A 6,932-nucleotide genomic window follows, 5' to 3' on the forward strand; every position below is an offset into this window, starting at 1 on the left:
TTTCATAATTTGTTTGTTTTAGATAGTTATATTACGTTATGTTAATATTTTGTTTCTAATATGTTGGATAATATTTTATCTTGATATTATTTATATAATAGCATTAATCGATAATTTCTTTTTTAATCTTAAACAATATTATACTTGCGAAAAGAGCGTGAATTTCAAATTAATTAATGGTAACATCTTATATGATTATATTATTAGGAGAAAGATAATATTCTCATTTATTACTATTATACTTTTTTTAAATTATACAAATTATACTATAGTTTTACAAATTATTTATTTTTAAATTATAAAATCAAATGATTGTATTATTAATTAATATTTTTTTCTATTAATATAAACATTATGCAATTATTTTATGAAAGTTAGTTAAAAAATTTGCCAAATTTCAGAGAAAACCTATATAAATTGTCATTAAAAAAAAATATGCATACCAAATAAAAGTGGCAGCCCAAAATATAGAACTAAGTGACAAAAATGATATCATCCAATACACGTTAGGTTAGGAGAACCAATCTTTGGATAGTCATTTCTTTTTCAATACTCCCATTAGTTCAGACAGATTTTTGTCTTGCTCTAGCATCAAATTTGAGTGCATAGTTATTCTTTCCTTAAGAGAACCAATCTCTACCAATACCTCTTGCAGTTGACTCTGAAGAAGATGAAAATTTTCAACCGTGTCAAAATCAGATCGAGAATCTGAAGACAAGGAGTTCTTATGGAGAGAAATGTCACAATATTAAGAACAACAAATTCAACAAAATAATAACAAGAATTGCAAATAAGCCTTATCAAAAAAAATTAACTAAAAGATAAACCAGAAATATGCATGGAATATAAATGAGTCATAAAGAGAGGAGAGAACTGAATTTCAAGTTGCAACTGCATCAATCCATTTCTATTCTATCTACAATTATAATAAAGATAAAAATCTCTACCTCCATTACGGACTGAGATCTCAAAGGGGAAATATTTTTGTACCCGAATTTCTAACTGGTTATAGAATTTTCTGAAATCTTGCGGAAATAGGTTAACAAAACCACATTCAATAAAGAAGTTATTCAAAGTAATGCCTACAAGTTAACAATAAAAGGTATGCAGCAAGCCAGCGTCTATTGAATACAAACTTCTATCCTTTTCTGGGATAGAACAAAATAATCTTTCTGGCTCTGAAAAATGTCACCAGTGTTCAGTTTATTCTAGTTTGCGAAGTCACAACTTAGAAAAAATCTAAATCAATTAAATGATAATGCATTACAATGGTTTGAAATAACAAAAACAGAGAGAATAGAAATCTCAAACATGCAGCCAAGTTGTAATATCCCTATCAGAGAGCCAAACCCTAAACCACGTTTCAGAAGGCTGCAAATGATTTCACCATTAGGCTTGAATTTGGGCTTGGGGCAGAGATAAGGGGATAGGGTTAGAATTTTTTTTACAAGGACTTAATTGTATTTTTAAATTATTAGGGATTTAAGTGTCTGCAAATTAAAAATTAAAGATATATTTATTTTTTTATAAAAAAATTTAAATATAATTTGGTTTATATTGTGTAAATCGATCGGAACAAATCGGATCTAATAATTATAATACGGACAATTGAATTTATTATTTTTGTTATAATAAACCGAGTTTGCTCATATTTATTAAAAAATAGCTTATTAACGGATTTAATAAAAATGTCAAATCATATTATGATATGTGTACACTTCTTTAAAAAAAGATATTTTTTTGTGTCTTTATGTAAGTGATCTCCATTTCTGAAACCTAAAACAATGTGGACCTTATACCCGGGCTTCATGAGAGTGATAACAAGTGTATACATGCTATCAATAATGACTGTATAGAACTACAATATGAATTTAATGGTAAAAATTATACTTGATTCTATCCACTGAAAAACAAGGTGTAAATTACAAAACCATTAAAGACCGAGTTATTTTATAAATTGAAGATGATGCTTGAAATGATAAATTCTACAAGCTTAATTTAAGGGATGAAATGTTGGATAAAATAAATCAGCTTGTATCTACCTTTATATTAGAATCATCATAAATGATCATGAAATAGGCAAGTTGCTAAATTGGATAAAAGTATAAGAAACTAGAAGACTCCACATTATCAAGTTGTTAAGAAGATTTTAGAATTTACAACTCATACAATATTTTCTACAAAACTCTAGAAGATTCAAGAATGTTACAAGTTGCTAGAAGTATTTAGAATGTAGTAGTCAAATATGAATTTCAAAATTTGACCACATACTAAAAGTCAAGTCAAAAGTAGTCAACAAAAGTGGCTAGCTAGATATATATTATACTTATGAGTCATCAAATTTATCAAAAATAACTAGTGTAGCAAGTTGAACTTTCTACAAGTCTCATCACCTTCATTACAACTTATATGTAATTGTTCATAGCCAATAATAATCTTTCTTAACAATTAAGTATGTCTTTATATTTTACCTATATAAAAGTTTGAAACTCATGTATTTGAATTATCTCTCCATGAATTAAAAATTTTGTGTTTATTTCAAAACTTCTCTCTTGTACTCTTATGATTGTTAGTGAGTTTGAGTGATATATATTATAAGTGAGTTAGTAATATTGGGACCAATAAATTGTGAGTATTATATTTATATTTGGTATTAAAGCTGGTACTGCTGGTATTTGAAAGTTTGTGAGGTGTGAGAAAATTTTTATATAATTATTTGTTCATAAAGTCAGGAAGACAAAAGAATATGATCCATTACATTGCAATGCAAAGAAGTGGAAACTATAAACCAAATGATAATTACATTGAAATGCTCAAACAAAATAAGAATTCATCAAAGTTCAACAGCACACTATAGCTATTTAACTAGCTTTTAGTCTCAAAGCCAAGGCTTAATATTTCTATCAAATATGCTTGGTCCATAAGATGAGAACAAGCAATGGAAACTGCAACCAAATGTATAAAGCAACCGGAATGGAAGCAAGAAAGGTTATGGAAATAACAATCCATGATCGGTGTTGGAGCATAAGGAAAAGAGCGGTACAAAAGGCAGCCATCATAGTTGCAAGAGAGATAAACATAGCGGAAAGGCCTATGATGAGCTTTGTGGGCAGTGACTTGAGAAAATCATCTTCTGCATAGCGAGAAGTGAGGAGCCCCAGAAACATAAGCAGTGAAGTTGTGGAAGAGAAGAGTGACACTGCATCTGATATTATAAACAGCATAAATAGATTTTTATGCAAGAAAATTGGATATCCCTTGATTTGGTCATTGCCATCGGGAACAGTGAAAGCAGCAGCAAAAGTGATGGTAGCTACAAGAGCTGCTACAACACCACAAGAACCGGCCGTTCCTTTGGTCCATTTCTCACCTTCTTTCACTAACTCCTTATGTTCCTTTGTGAACAATTCTCTAGGTGTCAAATTGTCATTGTTCAATTGTTGCTTTACGTTAGGTGGCGTGATACTCTCCACTTCCTACACATAGACGACTCCATGAAATTAAGGCCGTGTTTGTTTCTAGGAATAGATAGGAAGACACAGGATAGGATAAGATACTGATGGAGAGAGACACAATATTTTATATTCTTGTATTCTGTTTGATGATAAACTAGAACAAATTATGAAAATTCAATTTATTCTCATTTTTTTTTCATTCAAAAAATTTGAGATAAAAAATATAACAATAAAAAATATAATTATGAAAAATTAACAAAAATAATGAAAGAAAAAATAAAAAATAAATTGTGTTCCTTGTTAGTGTCTCCGTGTCCTTTCTGTCAGGATGGACACAAAATATACTAATTCAGTGTTTCTGGACACATTGTCTTTGTTCATGTCTCCCTTGGCAAACACGATTTTGTGTCTCAGTGACAGTGTCCTGCCTTTGTAAACAAACGTAGGCTAAGGTACGCTAATGTTAAATTGGCAATAAGACCATGAAGAAGATTGTAAACACTTGCTTGGCGATACTGAACAGCAACAGAAAATATGCGCCTTTCATCTTTGGTCCATGTCCACAAAAGGCTAAATTGCGCCTTTAATGCTAATGTGGCATTCCCTCGTTGTGCTGCCATAAGTATCGCCTCCTCCATTCCACTTTTTGAGATTTCTTCTTGATTTTCCGGAGAAATTGCATTGCACGCAGCACGTAGCAACATACGAGATTGCTCATCAGTTAACTTTGCTTCATATATTTCCTTCATTATTCCTATGGTTTTCAAACAAACAAACTATCCATGTATCATAGTAGAATAGAGTATCTATGAGTAAAAATAAATAAATAAGAAACAAACAAAACACTTAAAAGTTAAAACACCACCTAAATAAAATTAACACATTTATCGAAAAGAAAATAAAGGAAGAGAAAGGGGACAGTACTTTTATTAAAAGAAGAAGTACAGAATGAGAATACTAAATATGTGAATAATAATATGTTCAATTTAATAGATATGCAGATGATTATATTCATTATTTTTAATTGGATGGTTATTTCTTTTGATTCGATTTATTTATGCACAGTTAACAATAGCTGGATGTTCAATTTATTTGGTATGCATGTGGTTATCTTAATGTTAAGGTTTAGGAGGTAATTTGGGGATGAAATATTTTTTTACTTTATTGGTCCATTTTAAAATTTATTGTTCACATTGTTTACAAAAATCATTGTCTACTAGCAAAATCCAGCCATCACTTATCCAGCAAAAAAAAATGAATAATTTCACATAATTAGATATAATCTCACACCATTAAAATTGTTAATAATAGCTAATTGATGGCTATAAATCACAAAATCTAACTCCTAGTTGTACCATAAAGCTTTTTTTTTTTGGTGACTATACCATAAAGCTTTTGGATTTGTTTAACAAATATAACTAGAACAGATTTAGAAAAATTTGTGCAATAGCACAAGAAACTCACTCACCTGGCGGAGATGCAAGGTGCCTTTATTATGATGGTGTGTTGTTTGATTAGTTTCTGAAACGGGAATGACAAGTTGATTCAGGAAAGATGGAGGTTGTAGGTGCACTTGGATACCTATCATGAATTTATTATATATAGCTTAGTTGATGAGTGTGAAGTATGAAGAGAAGAAAGAAAAAGTTAATTGCTTACGTGAATACAAGCATCGTTTCCAGAATGGTAGCTGGGGATATGAGGAAGGTGTTTTTGCTAATATCACCAAAAAGTTATCCCTTAATGCGTGGCTCCTTATTACTAATCTTGGGCAACGCCTCACCAACTCCAGAGCCAAATCTATTCGTGAAAAAAATGAATAAGGATTGAATTCTAGATTTTTTTTTTTAATCATAAAAGTTTTATAAAGTATTTATCTAAAAAGTTTAATCTGTTATGAAGAGATACATATCTAACACTTACCAAACATCTTGGAGTAGTAGAACAACGCCAGAAGATCAGCGCCGTAATCCCCGTTTTCAGGCAGCAATGCTTCAAAGGGTGTGACTGAGTAAAGGTACCGACATGTTTGAATTTGGCCCAATTGAAGAGCCCATGTCACCGGAAGCCAATCACCGGCGGCAGCGATAGGCAACCGCTGGTTTTTGTCAACCATGCATTTTGCAATCTTAATGTTGATACTCTCATCCCAACTGTAAATAGCGAATAGCAATACTGACATACCAAAATTATTTAGCAATTCAAGATCATTTTCTGAAATCAATTCCAGTAAATGCTCTACAATGTGCACATGCCCAAATAAAGCTGCAACATGAAGTGGTCTTTCGCCATCGGGCGTGATCTTTGCATTCAATGCTCCCGGATTATCTTTCAGGAATTTCCGAGTATTATGTATGTCCCCATTGCGCACTGCCCTCAGTAGTGCTTCAGAGCTGCTTGCATTGTCTGTTGACATCATCACATTTAAGGTCATTTTTAGATTGACTTTAGAAAAGTATTTACCTTTTTATCTTTTTTTTTTTTAAATTTTAATAGATAAAAAATATTTTACTTTTGGATAGATTTTTATAAAAAAATTTAAATATTAAAAACATCTTTTATTTTTATTTTTTTTAAAAAAATGTAAATAATTTATTTTTTTTAATAAAAGTATTTTTGAAAAACTTACTTTTTTAAGTAAAAACTTATTCAAACCAACACTAATAAGTCAACTCAAAATTACTAATAATCAATACTAAATAGTTATTCTGTCTCTCATCCAAGTTAAGCTAATTCCTACCATTCATTTTCAATTGCTAGCAAGATCAGTTACATATATACAAATCAAACTCGGCTATAATAAGGAAATTTATATGGATAAGAACAAACCTGGATTTCCTGACGTGATTCCACGTGCACTTGAAATTGGATTTGGTCCCTCCATATATAAAAAATACAAATTAAAATTAATTAATCTGCTATGCTATATGTCATTTGCCAAACATGTAATAGTGAAGGCTATATATACAGGTGAATTCTATGATGTAGAAAGAGAGAATCTTCTACACCTATATATATTTGTTGTCAATAAAAAAAATTGTCAAGTGTCTAGAAAGAGAAAACTTAAAAAATAATATTTGCCATTGCAGAATTTTTTTATTTTTGTTGCTTCTTGATGTTTAATAACTAAATATAATAAATATTTATTTAATTAGTGATTATAAAAAAGATGTTGGACTTTTTATTTTTTTTTGTGAATTCTATTTATTTTGGATCAGACCACATTTATAAATAAAAATTAAAAATATAGACCTAAATTTTATAAAATGTTTTATATGTATTAAAGCATGTATTAAGTATGGTGCAACAAAAAAAAGAAATCTCCTTCTAAGATGTTCATAAGAAATACATAAATTTTTTTATGGTAATTCGACATTTTTTTAGAATAATAATTAACAAAATTTATAATAAAATATTAATTAAATTAAATAATTATTTAAAATAACTGTCAAAATTTATTAGAAATACCACAAGAGT

At 29.6% G+C, this 6,932-nt stretch overlaps 1 pseudogene; it reads right to left on the reverse strand.

The window, feature by feature from the left end:
- LOC107616490 lies at nt 2,780–5,889 on the reverse strand (annotated as a pseudogene).

This window comes from Arachis ipaensis, chromosome B09 (genome assembly GCF_000816755.2).
Source record: "Arachis ipaensis cultivar K30076 chromosome B09, Araip1.1, whole genome shotgun sequence".
Classification (NCBI taxonomy): domain Eukaryota; kingdom Viridiplantae; phylum Streptophyta; class Magnoliopsida; order Fabales; family Fabaceae; genus Arachis; species Arachis ipaensis.